We start from the raw sequence: 27991 nt of genomic DNA on the forward strand, positions 1-27991 counted from the left end.
GGGAATTTTTGAGACAAGCATAAATAACAAAATGTATGAAGAATCACCTAGTTAATACTGCGTCATCCATGATTTTAAACATGTGAGTGCATTCACAAGCTCCGAATTACGTGCCGCTCTACGTTTAGTAACAATGTTTCCTGCATCACTAACCACGAAAAAAACTTTTTTTCTGTCAAACACTTCTCCACGATCATTCAATTTAAATCCAAACGTTTCACCGAGTTTACATCTCAAATTCTCATATGATATAATGGAGTTTACACTTTTCACAGACCACAGAAAACTGTTTTTTTTTTCTTTATTAAACTAAACACACAACCTTCATATGCAACCTCAGTACAGAAACTGCAACTGCAAAACTACAGCGGTCGAAACAGACGATTGGCCCATATTGTAATCGAATTACCAAATTTTAGAAAGAGTAGACATGGCTATTTTAAAAGGGATGAGGGGGACGAATCCCAGAAAAGTATGTATTTCATATGCTAGGAAGCTGAGCTGACAACTAGGTCGAAGTTTTCTTGGAAAACCATAAAACATAATAAGGGTTTCGCATTGTGTTTTAACTTTCAAAAGAGGTAGACTAGGTCACTGTCCTCATATTTTCATCTCTTTCTGAAGTGTTTGTCCAAATATTTTTCCTACTCTACCTGGTTTACAGTTAGAAAATAACAGCACTCTTGTGCTTTTAAGTAAGCAATTTCCGAGAGAGAAATATTGTAGGAATTTTTAGTATGAGTTTGTATTAACAAAATAATAGTTAATATCAACTACAACCGATTAATTTTAATCGACTCGATTATTCGATTACATATTTTTGATCGATTAATCTTACAACAGAAATTGATCGATTAATCGATTAAATCCCACAACATTACTGTAAATATCTATCTCTTGGATAAGTTAGCATGAACGAGGCTTCCCTGACGTGTCCGGATATTTGTCTCAGGTAATTCATATTAATTCATACTGCGACAATGCGTCCCAAGTTAGGTATCTGTCCAGCGACAGCTTCTAAACTTGTACCAGAATTAAATTGAACAGATTTCTCCCAAAACGAGTTAAGTCCACAAAAATGAGAAAAGACTTTTTGCTGTATTCCTAGTATTCTTTGGAATCGTCAGAGATCTGTTGTATGTTTTTCCTCGAAACTCATTTCCATGAAATATCGAAGCAGAGATATGACGATTTCATTCAAAACAAGCTAAGTCCATATCTCGATTTCCATCGAAACACGTTAAGTCCTTCTCTTATTTGTGCAGGAAACAGAAAAGCCTTTTGCACCTTCACATTTATTCAGAAAACAAGTCCTTTGTGCCTGCGTATTTATTCAGGAAACAGCTGAGTATGAAGATGGCCGCTGCCAGCCAAGACATGGAGAACGACAAGGTTTTCATAGTGACAAGTCGGAGGTTATAGGTGTGACTCTGTAGTTGATAACCTAAAATCACAAAAAAATGACCTTAAATTTCTGAAAATATGATATTAAAATTTAAAAAATGGTCATGATTTTAATAGTAAAATAAAGACAAAAATAATAATAGTATAGTTCCATCTGTGGAAAATACATTCTCACCAAACTTAGTCATTAATTGTCGCAAAAAACTTTCTGTGCTTTATTTTTCTTTCGGCATTTTTACGTCTTCATTTGTGTGATATAATATGCCAGTGATGTCAAAGCAAGCACATTTTTCTGATCTTGACGTCGTGCGCGGACATTAAGCGCTGGTATGGAAGGAGGAAATATTATGTGTATGAATAAGCAGCCTGTTGGATTAAGAAAACAGTGGTGCACAAACTTCGAACGGAATGTGAAATTTTATGTCGTTATTTTTATATGGCTTCTTTCTATTCTATGTTTTCTATGTTGTCTGTAAAACAAAAGTACCTACTAACACTAATTTCTTAATATTGCACTTGTGTTTTAAACGTTAATAAATAATAAGGAGTTAAGAAGGAATATTCACATAAATTCCATAGTAGTACAATTATACTATACGAAGTGAATGAAACACATCGTTCATAAAGAAAGTGATATCCCAAAGAAAGAGATTGAGTGTGACATGATAAGTTGAAATTGACATTGATGATATTTTTAGCCTTATAAAAGTAATCAGTAACCTAATCAAAACAATATAATAGAAAGCAAAGTTACCTAGATATATGTTTTAACTATAACTAATATTACATAACAAAACTCTTATCGCTTTATGCTTTTAAGGTGATAATGGTGCGCAGAATATTAAATTATTTTCTCGAAATCTGCTGAAGCTATAGACCTGACGTTGCATCAACACATAGGCACATACCTTTTGTTTGTGATGTAACAGTATTTGCTTTGTTAATTCATTTCCTTACAAACATTTTCCATGCGAATATTTTCAAACATTTTAATACATTATCTTCAGTAATACGTATTTACGATACATTAGGTTACGAAAACATTGTTTCAGTATCTGTAAGGCTACTAAATAAACATATCTGAAAATTTCACTTTTCTATAAAAAGTTGAGAAAATATTGCTTTAGTATAAAAAAGCAAACTTGTGAAAAATGATCATAAAAATGAAAACTTACATTCTTATAATGCACTTAAACTTCTCAGACAAATCTAAAAATTAACATGGATACAGTTTTAATAAGTTCTCTTCTCTTCATCCATTAAATCAATGCTGGCCATCTCTGTGCATACATAGCTCTACCAAGCGGCACATACTATCTCACTCGTCTGTCTCTTTCCTTTCGGCTATAAAGCGCTCAGGCTCTTCTGAGCTCTAAAGCGCACGCTTGCGCCTATGGGCATCAGTTGACATGACTGCGATATGCTGACTTCGGGCACTGCGGTTGGGGTATTTGTTCTGTTGCATTAAGGGGGGGGGGAAGCATGTAACACAAGTGAACAGGAGTCAAGGCAAATGCAAAGCACAATATTCTTGTAAGACGAAATCGAATTGCGTAAGCAATCTGCAGTAGGTAAGAAATACAATCTGGGACCAAATGAAATGGGGTGTAAACTGGATGGGAACGAATGTGTCTGGGACAAGTTAACTTGGACCAATCGTCGGAACCAGTCTGTTGATGGAGCAGATAAGTAAGTCTGAAAGTTAGTTCTTTCAACAATATGCAAAGGACACTGAAATGAATTTAATTGCGTTGGTATGTGTTCAAAATGTGTACCACCGCGTACGACACATTGTTCATAAGGTTTCTGAAGATTATTGAATATGTTGATAAACAAAGGTTGCTGTAAGGACACAAAAATGACGTTATCTTCTCACAATTTTAACACTGTTATCTGTAATTTTACGAACTATATTTCGTGATATCGCCATTATGATGTTCACGTACACCTCATACTTCTTCCCGTTCATGCAATCAATTCATTGATTTCCATCACATCTTACCAACACTTAATTTCATTCAACCACATACATGTTGCCTTTTTTTTATACTTATTAAAGTTATATTTTAACATATTTTAATTATTGACACATACTCATTACTGCCATTTATTATGCACAACTGTTATGTAACCTATATTCAACTGTTTGTTCACTATACACAATGTATTCGTTAGATAGCTATACTATATTGGATCTGTAGATGGCTCTTTCGGGCCGAAAACGTTTATATTTTAATATGTGCAAATAGCATTTGTGTACTTAACCAAAATTGTATAAGATATGTTCTGACGGTTCTAACAATAAATTTGTATATTATTGAGGTACAGCTTATCGGACTTCAAAATGGTTTTCAAATTCAGATGAAAATTAGTCGTTTAAGCATAAATCTATGGAAGTCATTCCTATATTCATAATGGTAACTAAACTCGTCCAGAAATTTACATAAGTAATTGCAAAAAAGTTAGATCTTGATTTTCTCCAACGGAAATAAAAATAATTTACACTGCAAATTTATAAAAATTTTTTTCGCACTGTTAACCACATCAGACAGCCTACAAAAATATACAATAGACGCTTTATGTAAGATGTACCCTCAACTCCTGAATTCCGGGCGTAGAAGTTTTAGTAAACTGATAATCATAATGATGATTCCACCATTAATCCCTGTCGTCAAAGAGAGACATTAAAAATAATGATAGGTTACCAATCTTCTTCCATAACTTTATTACTGCTTGGTATAAACTCACCACAGAAGACTTTATCGAGTCCCTCTTAATTTCTTCATGTTGTTAGTAGTGGCTCGATAACACATCTTCTTGCAACGAGTGCGTGTAACGAGTTTTATCTAGTGAGATCTATGGGTTCTCAGCATGTGGGCCCAGAGTCGCATGCGGTGTGTTCTCTGGTAATAAGAACGAGCCTGCAGATCATTCTGTGACTCATTTCCTGCATTAGTCACGAGCTGGATTGTTGTTTTGGGTCACAAGTTCTTGTTAATATTTAATCGCGATTACATTTTGAAATATTCAAGACAGGAGCTCTTCATTATTCCTCGTATCCAACAATACCGAGATAGCTTTGTGAGAGGAGAAACAATAACTTGCACATACTACACAGAAGCTGTGTATGAATATGGAGTAAGGCGAATATAAGGTCAGACCGTGAAAATGGCTGAACAAATCTCTCTCGAGTCTTGCATTCAGAAGTCTTGGATTCAGTGTATATGATCGAATAATATCTTCCGTTTTTTCTGTCCTTATTCAAAATCGATGTCATATGAATTAACGATAAGTAATTATGAGTTGAAGCCTGATCTAAAAACAATATGTTAACTGGGAGAAAAAGTTGTAGTAACAATAACACTGGTCTACAAAAAACACTTTTTGTCTGCTACTGAGAAAATTTCAAGAGTCTTTTATACAGAATTGATGCGCTGATTTCAGATCTGTAATCACATTTATCATAGCACATCAGGTGTGTTTGAGTTATGGGACTGTAACATTAATTCTAAATCTTACTATTCAGTATATACCTGCTGTACCGTGAAGTTACAGAGATAAATTGAACTTAATTTATATATTCTTTGCAAGTTGTTATATTAGATTATTTTAAATACATTTATAAGAAGATATATACTTACAATATGTAGCAAGCACTAAAAATTCTGTTAAAAGTGCTTGAGACCTTTGCTTTCCCGCTTATGTTGGCATCTGGTTGATTGCTGTAGGAACCATCATGCTCGGACCGTATTGACCCTGGTATCTAGATTCCATCGTTGATATGTCCTGATGGAATCTCTCACCATGTTCATCACTTACAGCGCCGAGATTTGATGAAGAAAAAGTCAAGGTGTGAATGAAGAAGGTGCATTTTTAAATACATGCGATAACCTAGCTTCTGAAATGCTCTAAGCATGTTATATACTAGCTCAGCATAATTACCAGCTCGATAATATCCTAAAAGCCTATTTGACACTAGTACAAATGTGTCCCAAGCTTCGAGTTCAAGAGTACTCAGTTTTGACCTGAACGTAGTGTCACACATCAACTGTCAGATTTCTGGCCCAAAGAAAATTCCTGCCTTCAATTTTGCATCACTTTTCACTTTCCCAAACTTCTCCTTCAGATACATAAAGCCTTCACCATCATGATTCATAGTCCACACAAAGTTTTTCATGAGATCAAGTTCAATGTGAAGGGGTGGAAGAAAATAATATCTTCTTTGCGTTAACGAGTGCTTTGGGTTGAAAATAATTAAAAATGTTATTTCAAAATTGTGACGTGATAGAAAAAAAAACTGACTTCAGATCTGTAATCAGCACACTCAAATTACTGTTGGTACACTTGTTTTTGTTCAGTAGCAAAATCACTGTAGACCAGCGTAATTGATATTATTAGTACCAGAAACTATAGAAAAGAGTAATAGCAATAAAATAATAATGAACTATGACAGCGATACTAATATTAGGAAGAACATTTATACACTATATAATTTTAATTACAAAATTTTAGTAACATAAACTGCAATAATAATAATAATAATAATAATAATAATAATAATAATAATAATAATAATAATAAAAAAATTGATGTTGGGTCATTTAGTAAATTAGACAGTCATCTGTCGTTCTAGTTTTGAATTGAATTGAAAGAGAGGGGAAATGGGAGGAGAAATTAAAAAGATGCGCGAAAACGCGTACTTGCAAAGGGTGTTCGGAGCTGAGAGAAACTGAATATGTGAGCTCCAAGCCTGTTGGCCACTTGTCTCCGGGTTACGCTGCTCCACTGAAGGGGCTTTAGAAAATTTTGAAGGGCAAAAGCCGAAAATGGACGTAACCTCTTAGGTACCACATACGGGGAGGAAGGGGGGAGGGGATGGCGCTCGAAAAGCTGACTGTGGAATGGAGAAAGTAGTGGCGGAAGGTGTAAGCCTACACATTGAAAGGAACTTTGTCCTTTAGCAGTGCAAGTGGAGTCTAGTAAATTCGCTCGTGTAACAGATGTGATGTTCGATGGCTAAGGCAAGGCAAGACCGCTTGAAAAAAACGCCGCGTATTATAAGTGTGCAAATTGAAAGGTTCTCTGTCCTTCGCAGTGCGAGTAGAGACGAGTAACCTGCTCATGTAATGGGTAGTATATGGAAACTGAACCAGGGCATTTATTTCTCAAATTTTCGGGAACTTTATAGGAAAAGGCATGTAGATCCTTGGCCCATTTCTTTTAGGGCTCATACTGATATTACTCTTAGCGCCTCAGGGAAACCAAAATACCTTAGGCAGGATGAGTTGTCTCAATTTAAGAGACTGACCAATTGGCTCTTAGGCAAGGGGTCTATTGAATTATGTCTTGAGTCCGGATGTGTTGTCTCAATGTAGAGACCAGCCAATTGGCTCAGTGGTGACTCAGGACGCAAATAAGAAAAAGTCTTTGAACTATAATTGTTTCATGAAAACCACTGAAAATTTCCACTCCTAAAAATACGACTATAGTGTTTTTTTTTTTTCACTTACAACTAATTCAGTAGATGGCCGCTATAATACGCTCACCACATGCTTAATATCTCAAATTTGCATTTTTTGGACTAAAAATCCTTCATTTATACTCGTAGTCGTAATACATAGTTCCCTGGTAGGCACTGCAATAAGAGCAACACACCATAATGATGAAGGTGATAGTACTGGTGCTACTGATGATGACGATGTCGATAGAATAATAATATGTTAATATTGTTTCTTAATTCTGCGGATTTAGATAGGATTTATAGGAAGTCTCGTAAGAAGACAATACAACTATGGTTGTGGTCTTCATACCGAGATAAAAGAAAACAGCACTGGTTTCCGCCACTGCGGAGCATACGTGAACGGAAGCACGGGGACGGCGAGGCTGGAGGAAGCGATGGGAACCGCAGAAGGGCGTTATAGTCTCAATAGGGGGAACAGGAACTGCAAAGTAGGTCTAATTAATTCACCAGAAATTGGCCCAATTGAGGCGCGATAACGCCAAGGTTCCCCATAGATAAAACATAATTGTTGCGTCAATTCTTTATAACAACAAAAAATACAATTACTTCATTATTACTCTGATTGCCAGACTTGCAGGCTAGTTTTCTTCACTTAATGATACAATATAGCACTCCGAGGAAAAGAGAAATTCATAATTTCTTTCGTTTTCCTACAACAGCTTATCTTGCATTAATGAGTTTGTGAATACTCCTTTTATTTCCTCCATACTTCATTCACGCACTCACTGATTTACCTATTTCACCATTCACTCAGTCACACAGTCAGTAAGTCAATCATTGTCAGTCACTCATTTACACACAATCACTCACATATTCACTCAGTCACTTACAGAATTACTCTCTACATCAATGATGTCAACTGATGCCCATAGGAGTAAGAGCGCGCTTTAGAGCCCAGGGGAGCCTGAGCGCTTTACAGCGGAAAGGAAAGAGACGGACGAAAAAGATAGTATATCCCTCTTGGTCGAGCTATATACAGGGATGGCCAGCACTGATTCAATGGGTAAAGGGAAGAGAACTTATTAAAACTGTATCCATGTTAATTTTTAGATTTTTCTGAGAAGTATAAGTGTATTATAAGATTGTAAGTTTTAATTTTAATGCTCATTTTTCACAAGTTTCCTTTTTTATTCAACAGGAATATTTTCTCAACTTTTTTTTACAGAAAAGTGACATTGTCAGATATGTTTGTTTAGTAGCCTTACAGGTACTGAAACAATATTTTGTAAATCTAATATATCGTAAATACGTATTACTGAAGATAATGTATTAAAATGTTTGAAAATATTCACATGGAAAATGTTTGTAAGGAAATGAATTAACAAAGCAAATACTGTTACATCACAAACAAAAGACATGTGCCTATGTGTTGGTGCAACGTCAGGTCTATAGCTTCAGCAGATTTCGAGATAATTTAATATTCTGATAACAGAAAGTTGCGTACAATATCACCTAAAAGCATAATGCGATAAGAGTTTTATTAAGTAATATTAGTTATAGTGAAAACATATACCTAGGCAACTTTGCTTTGTACTATAATATTGTTTTGATTACTTTTATAAGGCTGAAGATACCATCAATATCAATTTCAACTTATCATGTCATACTTAGTCTCATTCTTTGGGATAACACTTTCTTTATGAATGATGGGTTTAATTCACTTAGCACAGTATAGTTGTAGGTATTATGGAATTTGTGTGAATGTTTCTTCTTTACTCTTTATTATGTTATTAACGTTTAAAACACAATTGCAATATTAGGCTAAGAAATAGATGTTAGTACTTTTGTTTTACAGACAATATAGAAAATAACAAACAGAAAGAAGCCATATAAAATTAACGACATAAAATTTCACTTTCCGCTTGAAGTTTGTGCACCACTGTTTTCTTAATCCAACAGGCTGCTTATTTCTCTTTCCATACCTAGCGCTTAATGCCCGCGCACGACGTCAAGGTCAGAAAAATGCGCTTCCTTCGACATCACTGCTCTACATATTCACAGTCGCTCACTCATTATCAGTCAGCGAGTCGCCCACTTACATGTCACTCATGTACCTAGTCAGTCACTTACATAATTATTTACTCATTTAGTCACATAGCCACTTACATACATAATCACTGTCATTCACTCATTAAATCTCAGTTACTCACACAGTTACATATACAGTTTTTTTACATAGTTATTCATTCACTCACTCACATACACATTTAGTCACTCTGACAGTCACTCACTCACATACATAGTCACAAACATACGCACATACTCATTCACTCACTAATTCACGAAGTTACTCATTTACTCACTACACTCACGTAGTAATTCATTTACTCATTAACTCACTAACTAACTCACTTTTGCAGCTATAGTTGCTCAACATCTGTATCTGCTTTCGTTCTTTCATACAGTCGTATTTTGGTTACTGTTAGATGTCACTCTGAGACGAATTCAAGATCTTTCCTCATGTTCATAGGTCTAGGTTTATTTTATTTCTAGTTTAAAGTTTAATTAATCGTTTTGGATTATAAAATATACACAGAAGAAAGAAGAAAATACTAACAAATTAGTTTTCATATTATTATTATTATTATTATTATTATTATTATTATTATTAATTACTTACTTACCTACTGGCTTTTAAGAAACCCGGAGATTCATTGCCGCCCTCACATAAGCCCGCCATTGGTCCCTATCCTGAGCAAGATTAATCCATTCTCTAGCATCATATCCCACCTCCCTCAAATCCATTATTATCTTCCCATCTACGTCTCGGCCTCCCTAAACGTCTTTTTCCCTCCGGCCTCCCAACTAACACTCTATATGCATTTCTGGATTCGCCCATACGTGCTACATGCCCTGCCCATCTCAAACGTCTGGATTTAATGTTCCTAATTATGTCAGATGAAGAATACAATGCGTGCAGTTCTGTGTTGTAAACTTTCTCCATTCTCCTGTAACTTCATCCCTCTTAGCCCCAAATATTTTCCTAAGCACCTTATTCTCAAACACCCTTAACCTATGTGAGAGTCCAAGTTTCACAACCATAAAGAACAACCGGTAATATAACTGTTTTATAAATTCTAACTTTCAGATTTTTTGACAGCAGACTAGATGATAAAAGCTTCTCAACCATACTCACTCATTCACTCACTAATTCACGAAGTTACTCATTTACTCACTGAACTCACGTAGTAACTCATTTACTCATTAACTCACTAACTCACTCACTTTTGCAGCTATAGTTGCTCAACATCTGTATCTGCTTTCGTTCTTTCATATAGTCGTATTTTGGTTACTGTTAGATGTCACTCTGAGACGAATTCAAGATCTTTCCCCATATTTATAGGTCTAGGTTTATTTTATCTCTATTTTAAGATTTAATTAATCGTTTTGTATTATAAAATATACACAGAAGACAGAAGAAAATACTAACAAATTAGTTTTCATATTTGTAACCGAAACTGGAGAGAACACCAAGGTGATTGAAACTTCGATACGATACGGTTTGTGGGGGTCTAAACATTGATATTGACTCATTATTATTATTATTATTATTATTATCATCACCACCACCACCACTATTTTTCTTATTATTATTATAACTGTTATTAATTATTATTGACATAACTGAAATCAGAACTTAGGCTTAATTCTAATCCTAGATTATCAGCTTTCACCTGATGTGGTAACAAGCATGGATTAATTATTGCGTTAGAAGTTACGAAATAATTCGAAATTCTTTGATGTGATCAGTGAATTGTGTAACGTGATATTGATCTTGTTTATACGTCGGATTTCCCCGGGACTAACCGAAGAAACCACAGGAGCAGCAGCACTGTAAACCCCATCCGCAGCTGACAAGATAACGAACAGCTACAAATTTGCGGCTGGATTATCTCCAATAAAATTCAGTATTTTGAGACTAACTACTGTCGAATTCATTCACGCCTTCTCTTTTTTCTTTATTATCGCCTACGTCTATTTTTTCCGCCTTTTCCGACTGAAAATATTAAACTATTACATCCCTCTATTTGCACTTACGTCTCTTTAATTAGATCTTTTCACACCTCCATTATTCGTTCTCTACGTAATATCACCTAATATTTTGACTTAAACATAATATTCCATGTTCCTTTTACGTATCATTGCTTTTCATTTCTCTGTTTCCCTTTACGCATTCATATTTTGATAATTTCGTAAAATTTACCTCTCTCTTGTCTTTATCATCTCCGTATTTTGTACTAACTTAATGGTTCCCGTTATGTCTTCCTTCCTCACTGTGTTCTCCTACCTCGTCGTCTTCTGCTTCTTCGCCGCCACCTCCTCCTTCTTCGTCGTCTCCTTTTTCCGCCTTCTTCTCCATTCTAAACGTTTCTGTTCTTTCTTCTCGTACGTACTCTTCTACATTCTCGGCATCTCTCTTCTTTCTTAACGCATTTACTTTTCGTTCTTGAAGTTTCTCTTCTCACCTTTAGTCTTTTCTCTTTTTTCTTCTCATCCTTTATCTTCTTCTCGTCGTATCTCGTCCTGATTCTCGTCGTTTCTCTCCTTCATTCTCATCGTTTCTCCTCTTCTTTCTTCTTTCTCTTCGTTGTTTCTCTTCTTTCATCTGCTAAACTTTTAGGAATTGTACTGGATCCCAAATTATCTTGGGCTTCACATATTGATTATGTTTGTACTAAACTGTCAAGGTTACCGGTATTTACTTATTAAGCAAATTGAAATCACTGGTGCCTAAAACATATGTAAGAAGTGCTATTTTGCCTTCTTCAATAGTATAATAACCTATGGTATTTCTGTACGGGGAAATAGTTCTAGTGTATCTAATATTCTCCTTCTAAAAAAAGAAAAAAAAAAACTTACGTATTTTAACTGGTTCTGCTTATGATTCGCACTCTAAGTCATTATTCATAAATGAGGCTATTCTGACTGTTATTAACCTTAATATCTTCACCTCTTTGCTGAAGATAAAGAAAAATTTAGCAAATTATTATCATAGATCTGATCATCATAATTATAATACAAGATACAATTTTACATTGACTGAATCTAATGTTAGACTGAAAACAACTATAAAGACAATTTATGTCCATGGCAGTATCTATGTTTAATAGATTACATAAGTCTGCACACACTATTAACTATAACACATTTAAGAATGTTTTTAAAAGCTGGATGATTAATCACCCCTTTTATAGTATTCATGAATACTTTGAGTCCTCTGTTAATAACTTATGTTTCTAATATAATCTTATTCACATTGTTTTGCTTTTATTATGACTATGTCCATAGTAGGCCTATTTGTATAATACTCATGACTTTAATCAAATCTAATCTAATCTAATTTCTTGTCGTCGTTTCTCTTCTCTCTCTCTTCTTCTCGTCGTATCTCTTCTTCTTGTTCTTGTCGTATCTATTCTTCTATCTCGTCGTTTCCCTTCTTCGTTATCATCTTTTCTCTCCTTTCTCGTCGTTTTTATTTCTTATTCGTTATTCTAGTTTCTCTTCTTTATTATTAACGTTATACTTCTTTCTTGTAATCGTTTCTCTTCTTTCTCATTGATTTTCTTTTCCTTCTCGTTATTTTCTTTCTCTTCGGAAATTTATTTTTATTATCGTGTTTATTACTTCTCCTCGTCGTTTATGTCCTTCATTCTCGCTGCTTGTCTTCTTCATATTCTTTGTTCCCCTCCTTTCCTCCAGTCTGTTCTCTTCTTCCTTCTCGTAGGTTATTTAGCTCCTTGTCGTTTCTCTTGTTTCTCCCCGTCGTTTTTCTTCTTTTTCTTCGTTGATTTTTCTTTATTTTCTCCCTTTATATCCTTCCTTCTTGCCGTTTATCTTCACTCTCGTAGTCTCGTCGTTTTCTCCATTCATGCTGTTTTCTTCTTCCTATCCGCTTTTTTTCTTTCTCTCAGGTTACTTCTCTATTGTTACTGCCTTTCTTTCTCGTCTTATTTCTGTTTCCTGTTTTCTTCTTTTTTTGGTAATTTCTCTTCATTTTCCGTCTTCTTTGTACATTTTTCGCTGTTTTTTTTTCATTTTTCTCTTTTCTCTACGTGCTTTCCCCATATTGCGTCTCATTCTGTTTCTTTTTATTTTTCTTCTCTTTCTTCCTTTTAGCAGTCTGTTTTTTTTTCTGTCTCGTTTTCTTGCATTCTATAAGACGTCTGATTTCCATTTTTCGTGCTATCTGAAAATATAAACTGTGAGCTTTCATCCAAGATTACCAGAAATATTCCATAAAGCCTACATTTTTCCTTCTAAATGGATTTAAGTACTACAACGACACAGTCTCGCCTCCGACCTGTGATTTGCATAGAAATGTCACGTAGCTATGTGATGAAATCTTGAGTCAGTGGCGACTCGAGATCCCTGGGTTGCAATGTGTGTGACCACTGATTGCCAGGACCAGCGTTTCCGTAAAGATAAACTCATTAAGGAAAGATAACGCTCAGGCCTTCAGATATCTGGAATATTAACACATCCAGCCAGTGAGACGAAACAGCATTGTGAACGGCCATCGGTGCAAATGCTTCTCCTCACGTATGTCCACAGACTTGGTGCCGGTAGAAAGTAATCAGTCGGAAAACTAAAAATATAGGCATAATCTACAGGTTTATTATCGGTGTTGGTGACGTACGACATCATACCCGATACGAAATTAATCTGAACTATTAAGATGACTAAGATGGTAAAAAATTATATTTGTTATCGGTAATTAAAAAATATTTTTATGGAACCATCAACCAACGCAATAGATCGTATTAAGCTGATGTTGTTAATTTGTAATTAGAGATCATTCACTGTCGATGAGTGGAATGAAAAAGACGAGGAAAGTCGATATACTTGGAGAAAATCTGCCTGCAACCGTTTTAAGCTTCTGTAACTCTAATTTATAGCCTCTGATTGAGATTCTGGCTGATATAATATACATCTATTATCAAGCAATACATCTCACATGACGATATGTGTCAGAGGGAGAAACATTTTTTTTTTAGTCTGAAGTGTTATCAGTGCGATACGTTGCTAGTCAGCGATGTATGCAGTGGAGGGGGAAAAGAACCGGCCACCCTACATCAGTATTTTCTAACTTAGTTACCTCATAAATGATACTTTATTAGTGTCATTTATGAGGTTCAAACCTGTCTTCGGGTAGTTGACTAAACAGCAACAACAATTCTAATTTCAGTTTCTTCACGTAAACAGTTGAATTTCATTTATGGGATAATATTGAAGAGAGAGAAATTATAAAAAAATCATATGCTGAAATATTTATAGCCTACTTCTGCATTTCTCCTTTTCTTCCTCCTTTTCATTCTCTTCTTCATCGTCCTTTTTCTCGTTCTTCAGTTTCTCCTTACGATATATTATTTGTGGTAAAGAAAGTAACTTTAGTTTAAGTATTTGAATTTAATGTAATCATTGAGTCACCACTATATATACTTCCTTACATAATGTAGAAGTGCATTTGAAAAACGCCTTTTGATAAATATTTCATTTTTTATTCTCCTCCTCTTCTTTTTCATCAATTTTCCCCCATTCCTGTACATCATTTTCCTTAAATTCTTTCTTCTTTTATTCTCTGCTTCTCTTTTCGTAAGCCTTTTCAACTTTTCTCCTTCCCCTGCTTCTTTTTCTGCTTCTCCATCTCCCCTCTTTCTCCTTCTTGTAATTCTGCTTCTCTTTCTTCTTTCGCTTCTCCTCCTTCAACTTCTCCTTCTGCTTCTTATTCTTCCTCTCTTGCTTCTGCTTCTCTTCCTTCTCTTGATTCTGCTCCTCTTACTTCTTTTGCTTCTGATTCTCTTCCTCCTTCTGCTTTTCTTCCACCTTCTGTTTCTCCTTCTGTTTCTCATTTTCCTGTTTTTTTCTTCTGCTTCTCGTCCTTATGCTTCTCTTTCTTATTTAGTTTCTCTTCTTACTTTTGCTTCGCCTCCTCTTGCTTCTCTTCCTTCTTCTGCTCCTCATCCTTCTTCAGTTTCTCTTCTTACTTTTGCTTCTCCTTCTCTTCCTTCTTCTGCTTCTCTTCCTTCTTCAGTTTCTCTTATTTCTGCTTCTCCTTCTCTTCCTTCTTCTGCTTCTCTTCCTTCTTCAGTTTCTCTTCTTACTTTTGCTTCTCCTTCTCTTCCTTCTTCAGTTTCTCTTATTTCTGCTTCTCCTTCTCTTCCTTCTTCTGCTTCTCTTCCTTCTTCAGTTTCTCTTATTTCTGCTTCTCCTTCTCTTCCTTCTTCTGCTTCTCTTCCTTCTTCAGTTTCTCTTCTTACTTTTGCTTCTGCTTCTCCTTCTTCTCTTCCTTCTTCTGCTTCTCTTCCTTCTTCAATTTCTCTTCTTACTTTTGCTTCTCCTTCTCCTTCTCTTCCTTCTTCTGCTTCTCTTTCTTCTTCAGTTTCTCTTCTTACTTTTGCTTCTCCTTCTCCTTCACCTCCTTTTGTTGTTCCTTCGTCTCGTTCTTCTCCTCTTCTTATTTTTTTCTATTTTTATTTAGTATTCAACTACTTCTTCTTCTTCACCTTCTCCTACTCTTTTTCCCCCCTTCAGCTTTTTCTTTATCTTCATTTCTTATTTTCACTATTCTTATGCAATTTCTATGAAACAGTAGAGTCACACCTGTTGCTAAGTAATTTTGTGAAAATTTATTTATACAGGCTTGGATAAATGTGACGAATGCTAAAATAATTTTTATTTTCGGCATTTGTCTTACAATTGTGAGCAAAAACTTTGGTAAGAAGTTTGAAATTAGAGTGCGTGTATATATGCGTGTGCGTGTATGAATTTCGTTCACGTAGTTAAACATGAAGATGAAGCAAGGACGATCGACATACTTGACAGTTCTTGACGTATGAACTTTTATGAACAAAAAGATTTCTACCAAGAAGCTGCACTAGACGAAGAAACTGAAGCACCAGTTCCTTATGGTGTCCGGCCGGATGTTGTGAGGGAAAACCAACCGGAAGTCTATGTTATCAGCTGCGGGCCGAATAGAGCCAGCATTAAACAAACATCGATAGCAGAAACCAGTTCAAGATCCTCTGCAGAAGACGAGCGCTGCGCCCTTCGTTACAGAGATGGTGAGTATAGATATTCACTTGATCTGTTTCAGATTAGTATTAGGCCCTCACACGTGTTGCTTTGTTTCTGTAACTCTTCTCGTTAGGCGATCAAATTACTAAGAGGCAACCCCTCATAATTATATACAGCCCCGTATAATTCTGGGATCAAATACTGTCTTTAACTTGTGCATTACAGCTCCACAAATTATTACATACTAACTCATTTTCGATATTACCGACACAAATACAATTACGTATTGAACACCTCTTTAAAGCGTAAGTTTGTAGAAGTGAAATTTTACTAATCACTTCACTTTTCTTTGTTAAGTTTATTTATACATGCTTTAACATCTGTGGTCATATCGCTTGTTTAGGGTCTTTGGGTATAGCCTACCAGTAGGCCGTTTTTACTGTTGTTGAGTTCCTGTTTCAATTGTGTGTTGTAGCTCACTTATGTTCATGTAACTGATTTTAGATTTTGATTAATGTTTATGATATTGGTGATTGAGACGGTGATAATAAATTACTTATCATTTTCAATTTATAATTTTTATACTAATTATTTTTTCTGTTAATAATTTAATTGATTGAAGAATATGTCAAAATTTTTCGAATTGAAATTTGATTTAATCCACCAATAGATCCAATGTTCCAACAAGGTCATGTAAATTTCTAATCCGACATTTGCCTTTGTGACCGAGGAAAACCATGAAAAACCCCAGTCAGATTGGTCGGCCACGGGGTTTGAATCTGGGATCTCCCGAATGCGAGTACCAAACGCTACTGTCTGAGTCAACCTCATCGGTTGACGTCACTTGTGATTTCGTTATTAAGCAGATCTTCAATTAAATTCGCTTTCAGTTGTAGAGGATAAGTCTGGACTGATATGATGAAATACGATCACAATTTTGTGAAAAGAAACTGCTTTGGAAGACAATATGACTGTTCCTCACCAAACAGGACCGGGCATGAATACGAGGTCTTTGTTGAGCAAGGGCTCTGCAGGACAGGTTACCTCTGAGTACATTGATTTCCCCAACTTTTCTATTTCTTCACTCCTCTGTTCTTTCCATATCAATGTTTTCTCGTTTCTAAATTCCGCTGAATGTGGATTTGAATTTGCAATTAATTAAGCTACTAAAGAAAGATTCGCCTAAAGAAATCAATAACGATGGATCTCGATGAGACTGTATTATTTCGGAAATAGAACCGCTGATCCTCGAAATATAAAACAGAGATCGTGAACGGTCAAAGTGTGGCGTTAAATATGACATAGAATCATAAACATATCTCTCATGTTGTTCAAGCAGGCTATGCTGTTTCTTTGTCATTACACCGGGTGTATTAAGAAAAGTTAGTTCTTATTAGATTCACTAACTCAGAATTTTTTTAGCGATTGAAAACAAATTACAATAATAAAATAATTTTTTACTCAATAACCATTAAAGTTTCTGAAAACGAAATGTCCTCCACAGAAATCTCAACTTTAAAGGAGATATATTAATGGGAACGAACTTTTCCTTTGTGAATTTGAAAATAGGCTATGAGTACTAATATATATTTTCTTTTTTTGAAATATGCATTTATAATCAAATGCATATATTCTCTACAAAACACTTTATAAACATATTGTGAAATTTCATAATATAATTTTAACCTGAAATTTACTTGAATACACTTTACGACAATGGGAATATTACTCCGAAGCTTAATATAAATGGAGTCCGAAGTTAGTAAAATGTATGGTTTATTTTTTTCCTACATTTTCCATAAATAATGGTTTCCCTTCATCCAAACTTAATTTTAGTTCTCCATAAAATAATCTCTTGTGCCGTTTCTTCCTCTGTAAGCCCATGATTGTGTATGCTTCTCTTTATTCCGTCAATCTATTTTTCTTTTGGTTTTCCTTTTCGTCTATTGCCTTCTGAATGCCAATTTTACATTTTTTTTGGAACGCTATTCTCTCTTCCGACATTCTCATAACATGTCCATAACATCTCAGTCTTCTCTCTTCTATCACTTCCAAAACATTATTTTCAACTTCTAACATTTCACGTATAACTGTGTTCTGAATCTTTTCTCATCTTGATTTTCTCGCTGTTCTTCTCCAAAAGTCCATCTCAGTGGCTAATAGTTTTCTCGCCTGTTGGAAATTAATTGTCCATGTTTCTGTCCTATATAAAGTAATGCTTTGGACATTATGTTTTAATACATTGTGATATGTAATAGTTAACTTTTTGCCTCTGACAAACATTTTTAATGTCTTTAATGAAATACGTCTTAAAAATCTACTATAAATATAGTAAAGTGTCGCATCAACAAAATTATAATTAAATCAGGATTAATAATTAAGAACTTTATTTATATAACAAATAATTATAAGAACTAACAAAATAAAAACGATTACTATTTAAATCTTCACTTACATAATCATCACTATCTATGTTAACTAAAGAAAAATAAGAAAACAAAACCTACAAAAATTAAAGATATTCAATCTATAAGTACCCTATTTTAAAAATATCCATACAGCTTTAAATTCACTGACAGATAAGCTATTTTAAAAAGGCACCATTTTGGGTCCCGGTTGTCATAGAAGAAGCATCTCTCATTTTCATCTTGTCCTGTGTCTAAAATTATTCATTTTGCGATATATTATGTGTTCCCACGAGTGTCATCACAGTAGTGAACAGATAAGTAGGTCTACCACTTGGAATTTTCACTATGGCAGTGACACAACCATGGGCAGGCAGTTTAATGGATTTTCAACAAAGAAAATCAGAGATAATCAAAGTTTAATTCCGCACATCTATTTTGAGTTTTACGGTACAGAAAATAACTGTTACGAAGATTTTCGACCAATACTTTGGTTTCTCTTACTATTCTCTTTTCACTATATTTGAAGTTTTCATCTTGGAACAAACTCGGCTGTAAGTTCAGCCAATTTTATCGCTTTTCAACAAGCGTTACCAAAGTTCCAACCTTGGCATATATACTTTGAAATTTATGGTAGACAAAATAGTAATTATTTAGAAGATTTTCTGCAATACTTGGGTTACTGATACAATTCTTATTTCGGAATGCGTCGACTGTCAGTTGTTTTCATGTCATAATTTGTGAATAACTTCTGTAGTTGATCATTATCGTATATGTTACATCATCATCTACATCTACTTGAACTCTTCACTTATCTCTCTTTTATTTTGTGGTGAAATCTTCTAAAATTTAGTCTAGAGTCGTGGAAACATGTTTCTTAGTACCGGAAATTCTTTCAGACTGCATATTCATAAAATATAAACCACTGAAACAGATTTGACTCTTAAGCATACGCCAGTGGCATCTCACCTACCATATCTGATCTTCTTGTTAACATGTTATACCAGCGCGGTATCACGAGAATCCCATCTTGTGTTAAATGTCAATTAGACTGTGTTCCAACTACAGAGGACATCTTAGGAGACTGAGTAAACATTCTGTTGGGGGGCAGATAAAAAAGTTAATTTTTTTATTCCACTATGTTAATAATGTGGAAGAAGTGCTTATACAAATTTTAGCCACTCTACTGCAATTACGAGGTCGTCCAGAAAGTCATTTTCCCTGGGGCCGTTTACAGAAAAAAACAGAATTGCATGAAAAGATTTATTAGAACAGATAGACCTACAGAAATTGTTGCCCTATTTGTCAATATGTCCTCCACTAAAACTGAGATATTTTGTCATATCGTGGGATCAATTTTGGTATCCTTGTGTCGTAGAAGCTCAGCCTCCTGGGATCGGAACCAGCGTTTGACAGCCGTCTGCACCTCTCTGTCGATTCCATGGTATGACAAATGTCTCAATTTCGGTGGGGAATATGTTGAGAAATAGCTCAACAATTGCTGTGTCTGTTCCAATTTTTCCAATGAAATTGTGTTTTCTTCTGTTAACGGCACCTGACGAACTTACTTTTTTACGGCCCTCGTAATTGCGGTCGAGTGGCCAAAATTTGTATAAGCACTTCTTATGACATTATTAATATGGTAAAATAAAAAAAAATAACTTTTTTTATCTGCCCTCATGAGAATGTTTGCTTGTCAGTCCTAGTGCTGTTCAGGTATGTTTCGGATGGCGTTCTACGCCATCTCTCCACTTTGTGGTATCTATTGGGTTAGTACACACCTGTGGAGTAACGGTCAGCGCGTCTGGCCGCGAAACCAGGTGGCCTAGGTTCGAATCCCGGTCGGGACAAGTTACCTGGTTGAGGTTTTTTCCGGGGTTTTCCCTCAACCCAATACGAGCAAATGCTGGGTAACTTTCGTTGCTGGACCCCGGACTCATTTCACCGGCATTATCACCGTCATTTCATTCAGACGCTAAATAACCTAGATATTGATACAGCGTCGTAAAATAACCCAATAAAAATCTATTGGGTTAGGTCTATTTTCGATCTTCCCTTTCAAAATTTGTGTATGTTCCTTCGATGGAACTGCAAAAAACGGAGTGAGACAAGTGGTAAACCGTCTCGGAGCTCATATACAGTGTGTTTTAAAAATATCGTACAAAATTTCGTGGAATGACTTGGAGCCGCTTGAGATAGGGAATGCATGTCTACCGAGGCCTCCTTTCAAAGCTACATCTTTGTAAAAGTGCTAAACCCTGCAGGTAGGCAAGTTGCTGTGCCCGTGCAAGAACAATAAGGTAGGCGAGGATTAGATACTTAGGTGGTTGTATGCCAAAGCCCTCCTCGTGCGTCAACAGTAGAGGTAATACTTCCTCATCGTCTCTCACTCCGTGTTGACAGTGAATCATTGCTCGTTCATCCTTCAGGCCAATAAGTAATGGAACAGTAAGAGAAGAGCGCAGACTGTGAGTTAAAAACTGAGACACTTCAAATATGTTCAAATTGAAAATGTTGGTTTCATAATACCAAACAAATACTGCACAATATTTTATGAGCAACACATGTTCAGAGCGATCCTTACGTTTATTTTGACGCCCACATTTGACGACCGAGCCCCCGGCGTGGCTCAGTCTGTTAAGTCGCTTGCCTGCTGGTCTGAAGTTGTGCTCGGCCGCGGGTTCGATCCCCGCTTGGGCTGATTACCTGGTTGGGTTTTTTTCCGAGATTTTCCTCAACCGTAAGGTGAATACCAGGTAATGTAGGGCGAATCCTCGGCCTCATCTCGTCAAACACCATCTCGCTATCACCAATCTCATCGACGCTAAATAAGCTGGTAGTTGATACAGCGTCGTTAAATAACTTAGAAAAAAAACTTTAACGACCGTGCCACTCTTCCACTGTACTATAAAAATTTAATCTGAGTTTTAATCTGTTTGTTGACAGCGTACAGTGAACTTTTTCCAATAACATGTAAGAATACACGTGGCGGGAGTACACCGACATTCTTCGGCGGATATGCATTCCCTATCTCAAACGACTCCAAATGTCCTGCCATATCAACCCACTCAACATCCTGTAGATTCTTTCTACAGCCCGAAATTTCCTGGAAAAGACGCGCGTTTGTGTACTTTTTAATTGTTTTTCCTCCATTATAGGTACCATTTTATCGATTGATAGATTTCATTCATTCATTCATTCATTCATTTATTCATTCATTCATTCAGAAGATATTTAATGAGAATGGTATAATGACATTACGATAGTGGAGTAATGTTGGAATGGAATGGCACGCCAACATTTTTATGTTCCACAATCGTTTTAACTAAAATTGTCACGGAAGTCTGACATGAATCGAATCATGGTCTCTGTGATAAATTTTTAGTGAACTAACCTACGGTTAAACTCTCAAAAGATCACACTTTGATTGAAGCTAAACTCTGATAGGAATACGGAAATCTGTTTTAAGTGCGTCACATATAGGCTATTTCAATTTATTCTGTAAGGAAACTAGTTTCAGTTTTCGACACTGTCTTGACGTAACAGACATGAGTAGGTTACACTTCCTAAGGATTGCAAAATACGTAAACACTACCTCCAACTCTTCGCTGTAAGAAGTTCCGAAAGAAAAATGTCATTTCACAATGCGATATAATTAACTTGAAAGTATAGGCATCGCTGTCTAACCTTCGTGAACAAACAGAATACCTATTCCTATTTCCTACTCGACATCTCTTTGTAGTAAAAAGCAGCTCGTAAAATTGTTGTTGTGCTGTTTAATTTTTGGTGCCAACATTGTATTTATTAAAATATATATATATATATATATATTGAAAACAATGCACAATATGAAGAATAGTGGATTTCTTAGACTGTTCACATGTAGGCCCTACTGCATTGTATTTTTAGAATATTGCAATTTTATTGAACGTACCTTTACAAACTTAAATTCGTTATATAATTCTGCAGTGCTTGGGAAAAGTGACATAAGTCAGTTTCCACAAACCTTTTTTGATAATTTATTGACAACTTACACTGGTTTATGTCGATTTGATTTTTTTCTGTATGAATTATTGTAATGGAAGGAATACCTATGTATTTTTTTCCAAGCGAACAGATGTTCCGTAAGCTGTCAATAAATTATCAAAAAAGGTTTGTGGAAACTGACTTGTGTCACTTTTCCCGAGCACTACAGAATTTTAAGTTATAAATATTAAAAACTTAAGTACACATGTTTCGTTTTCTATTAAAAATGCTTCTTTAATAAATGAAATCTGATATGGTTTAATAATTAATATAGCTAAGAATTGTATGCCGTTACATTGCGCTCCATGCGCCTCTGACTTAGGTACCGGTGCCGGCCTGGATGGCTCAAGCGGTAGGGGCACGGCATGGCTCTACCGCTTGGTCCGAAGGGTTGTGGGTTCGAGTCCTGCCTGGGCATGGATTTTGTGTACGTACTAGTTTAAGAAAGAGGAAAACAGAAAAAGAGAAAAAGAAAAGTGACGTAATTGCGTTGGGGTGGGGGATTTCAGTGTGTTTCGTTCAGCAATGAACTTTAGTTCATCGATTACATTACGATCGAATAGGCAGCCTACTGCTATTCATACTGGACGACATTCGACGTCTTGTAAAGAAGAATAATAGCAAGATGCCGACGACGAAATTTGTGACTTAACTTTAAATGAGAAAATTTGTAATAATGATACAGATTTTGAGATAAATAATGCTTGTGTAAAATATTTAAAATATTCCCCCATTGTTTCTGCAGAAGTGGAACGAAGTTTCTCTAAATATAGGCCTAAGGCTGTGTTTTCTAGCAACAGGCAATCATTCTCCTTTGAAAATTTGAAAATGTGGTTTGTTTTCACTGTAACAATATATGAAATGAAAAATTATCTAAAACAAAAACGTAATGCACCATCATATTAACATAGTGAAATAATAAGGCTGATACTTGTCAATGTTATATTAGGTGTATTTTCTACAGACTGAAAATAAAATGTCTTTAAGAGAGTGCAATTTTTCTTTAACAAAGAAAATGATATCTTTACATTTTCTTTAGCAGTTAGTTGTGTTTCGAAGTCAAGGGAGTGGCTCTCAACCACCCAAATGCTGAGGACTAACTTACCGTGATGATAAGCATGAGTTCAAACGAACGAAAGACACTGCGTTAACTCACCCCAACTCTGAGATGTACTCAAAGTTAGAGGCGCACGAAGCGCACTGGTAGTATAACGGCATATATTTCTCAGGCCTAGTAATAATTGTTAAAGTTAATATTGAATAAATTAAAATATACAATTCATTAATTTTGTCTAATACTTTTAGCTGCGTATATTTATACTCTGTATCACTGAAACGGGTTTTTATAAGATGCAATTTTATATAATTAAGTTCATTCAAAATGTGTTTAAATAAATCTTACTTTTTAACTTATAAACTAAAGTATGCAGCTTCAACGTTGTATGAAAGACAAAAGTGCTTAGGGGAATATGAGGCAGGACGGGGAAGGGTGTAGGGCGGGGTATAGCCTCTATCTTCCCAACAAGTAGTGCAGTCTACCGAATTTTTTTTAGAACTTCGTCAACTCATGTAAATATATCATCACACAACACTTACTGCCATTCCTTGCATCTGTTGTATGTTATTCGGTTGCTGCATCATATTGTATCATTCATTTGCAACTTTAAAGTGTTCTCTTGTCACACGTAAGTAGAAATGAGATTTATTTAGATAATCTATTTTAATGTCATATTATAGAGTGCTTACCTGGCTTTTAATTCTGAAACTTTCTTAAATTTAGTGCGTTATTTTTCCTGCCAATACCTCATAACTTAGAAATTGTGAGTATGGGGCAAAACGGGGTGGGGTATAACAGGGCAGTACGTCCTGCCCCACGTCATATTTAATTAAATTTCACCTCCTGTAATGGGTTGTTCGTTCTGTTGTTTGTCAGAAGAAGTTTGGATTAGATGCGTATCATGTCTGAAATGGGCTCACAATTGTTGCTTAGGAGTAGACAGTGAAGACGAGGATGCCACGCACATTTGCGTATTTTGCGAATCACTTTTTCTCAAGTAAACTTGTAAAATGTTGTAGTATTCACACTTTCAGTATATAATTTTTGTCACTTTCGCCATTTAATTATTAAAAAAATAGATACCCCATTTTGCCCCATACGTGGGGCAGAACGGGGCAAAACACACATTTCGAAAAACTAATTTAGTTTAAGGTTATAATGACCGGATTTCACTCGAAGTGCATATTTTTTACTTGTTTACAGTGTAATAAAAGCATATATGTCATAAAACCCATACATTTACATTATTTGATACCAAATAAAAACATTCAAACATTAACTACCCCGTCCTGCCCCATGTTCCCCCATTAGAATCTCGCCCATGTTGTGGGTTTTTGTCCATTGTCAGTAACTTTCTATTTAGTCTAAGGTGGATGCACTGGTTCATGCTAATTCAGTGTGACGGTAGTCCTACCGAACAACAGCTCAAAAAAAGAAATCAAAGTTAACCAAAACCATTCATTTTTCTCTTAAATTTTCTAATGAGGACATTAGCAAAATTCGTCTAATGATATTAAGATATTCATTGTCCATTTTACACAATCACTTGTATAACACTACGTAATATTATTTACTTCATTGTACTTTCATCTCGTGTTTCTCCGAAATCAAATTGTACTTTATTTTTAAATTTATCATTGTTTTGTATTTTCTCCATCGTAAATTTTTAAAGTTATCCTTTGCTTTGTATTCTGGATACTAGTGGTCAGCCGCAGATGTTGGCCAGATGTCTCAAATTGTGGAATTAGTAGTAATATGAGTTGATAACTCCTTTAGGAGTATGCAAACCTTCGATAGAAAATCCCATGCTATTTAATATTTGCAGTTTTTAAATTGAGAAAAATAAATAAAACTGATAGGTCTTAAATATAGTCCTCCTTATGTATGTCTTAAGTAAATGTCATAATATCAAATTATTCCAACGTATAATTTCCTGGCAGTTTATTGGGAAATATTATGCAGTACAAATTTATTAGAACTTGATAAAAATATGAACGGAATTAGATCGAAGCAGTTCTTTGTGTAGTGAATTATTTCTTTTCCAAGTATGAATGACCGCAAGCAGGCCTTAGTTAATGTCATAACACATTTTCCTCCCACACAATGATCGCACAAATTCTGTGATTCACTTCTGGAATGTCGTAAACTCTAGACAAATGTACTACGCTACCGGATAAATACCAAATATAGTGCCAACAGTCATTTTATGTCTTCAGCTGTTTACAAGAAATGAGTTCGATTTCAATGTTCAGTTATTTCGTAAGTGATCTAATGCAGTGGTTCCCAATCGGTGGTCCGCAGACCAATGCATAGGGTCCGTGGCACTCTTCACAAGGAAATGATTTTCTTAATGTCTTTTCATGTAAATGATTAATAATAGCTTTATAAGTGAAATAATACTTTGTAGCTTTTCGATATGCACGGCTTTCCTGTAGTCTTCATGACGAAAAAAAATCTTCGGTAGTCATAAAAGGTACTATTCCATATTCTTAAGGCATTTCAGAGTAACCACAGAAAACTGTGTTTGCGTTTAATAATAACCCGTGCTCCGTGATGCGTCAGCTTATAAAGGGCCAAGGCCGATCAGCTGACACCTGGTCTCTATGTTCACATGCCTCAGCAGAGTTGATAATCCAACCAGTACGGAAGTATCGTGTAGTCAGAAGATAATCTCCCTCAGCCGCTATAGCTGGTTTTAATAATAGTCTTTATTAAACACAAATGTGTACAACTTTCAGCCACTTTTTGTTTGTTTTTGTGGCGTAGCTCGTGACCTCATAGAGTGAGAGTAATTATGGAGTATGGTGAAATAATAATGATAGTGATGAAGGAAAACGGGAGAATCCCAAGAAAAACTCCTCGCACCCGTTTTGCACCACAAATTCCTTCGTGACTCAGATGAGGATCGAACCCGAGTCGCCACGGTGTAATGCAGAGAGGCTAAGCACTCCGCCACGACCGAGGGTGCCGGAAACCGAATTTCACTACCTATCACAGCTTCCGAAATGCATAACGTTCCTCAGCGGCCATCGGTCCCATACACTGAAATAAATTTCATGAGAAAATGTCTTCCTCATGAGGATTCGAACCAGCGCTTATTCCGTTTTCTACCAATCGTAGTTCCCCAAATTATCACGATGCTGGGTGAGCACCGATCCCATACATTGGTCGAAATTTCACAGGGATACAAAAGTTGATCCCACGGTATGACAAAGGTCTCTATTTCGGAGAGGAATATGTTGAAAAATAGCTAAAAAAATTGCTGTATCTGTTCCAATAAATCTTTCCATTAAATTTGTGTTTTCGTTCTGTAAACGGCCCCAGGGAAACTTATTTTTACGGTCCTCGTAATTGCGCTTGAGTGTTCAAAATTTGTATAAGCACTGTTTTGATATTATTAACATGGTGAAAGAAAAAAAAACTTTTTTATCTGCCCCCATGAGAATGTTTGCATTTAGTTGTTAAAGGTATCTGGATCAACAACATTAAAGTATTTTTCTGTCAGCTTATCAACATGAAATAATGCGCAATAAAACTCATTTACTATGGTCCATTAGCTATTAAGTAAATGAACTAATTTCCTGGAGTTAAACTCTAGAACAAAAGGCGACATTTTCTTTTCTTAAAAGTTGAAAAAAAATACTTGGATAGCTTTTTACAATCAACCATTCAAATCTGACGTCCACACCTTTGGAGTAACGGCTAGCACGCCTGGCCGCGAAACCAGGTGGCCGGGGTTCGATTCCCGGTCGGGGCAAGTTACCTGGTTGAGGTTGTTTCCGGGGTTTTCCCTCAGCCCAATATGAGCAAATGCTGGGTAACTTTCGGTGCTGGACCCCGGACTCATTTCACCGGCATTATCACCTTCATCTCATTCAGACGCTAAATAACCTAAGCTGTTGATAAAGCGTCGTAAAATAACCTAGTAAAATAAAAAAAAAATAAAATAAAAAATTCAAATCTGACAGTGTTGACCATTTATATAACAATGCATCGCAATATGTTTATGAGTTTTTAAAAGTAACATTCTTTTTACAGGGAGCGGATTGGTTATCAGTGGTGGTTCTCCGCAAAAAGAGAACTTCACTGACTCCACCTGACAATGCTGTTGAACTAAGAGCAAGCCTACGGGAGATGCTAGAGTGCCCCGTGTGCTACGAGCTACTTAGACCTCCAGTGTTGCAGTGCCTTAACGGACACAGTCTTTGTGGGAATTGTACTGCCAGACTAAGCAACAATCCATGTCCAATATGTAGGGGCAGGATGGAAGGCTCGCGGAACCTCGTCGCTGAAGAACTCTGTCACAAGATCTGGTATCCATGCAAATACAAGCGCTGCCAAAGGACATTCATGCTACGCGATCTGGAATCTCACGAGGCGTCCTGCGATTACCGACTGTATTGTTGTCCGTTGATAACGTCGTGGAGAACGGATGGCACCGTGAGGCCGTGCTCCTGGGCATTATCACGCTGCGAAGTCTTGAGCCACGCACATAGTCAACATTCCAATCAACTTTGGAGGGGTAAGAAACATCACGTCATCGACTACAACTTCACAAGTCCA

The sequence above is a fragment of the Periplaneta americana genome, chromosome 3, assembly GCF_040183065.1.
Source record: "Periplaneta americana isolate PAMFEO1 chromosome 3, P.americana_PAMFEO1_priV1, whole genome shotgun sequence".
Classification (NCBI taxonomy): domain Eukaryota; kingdom Metazoa; phylum Arthropoda; class Insecta; order Blattodea; family Blattidae; genus Periplaneta; species Periplaneta americana.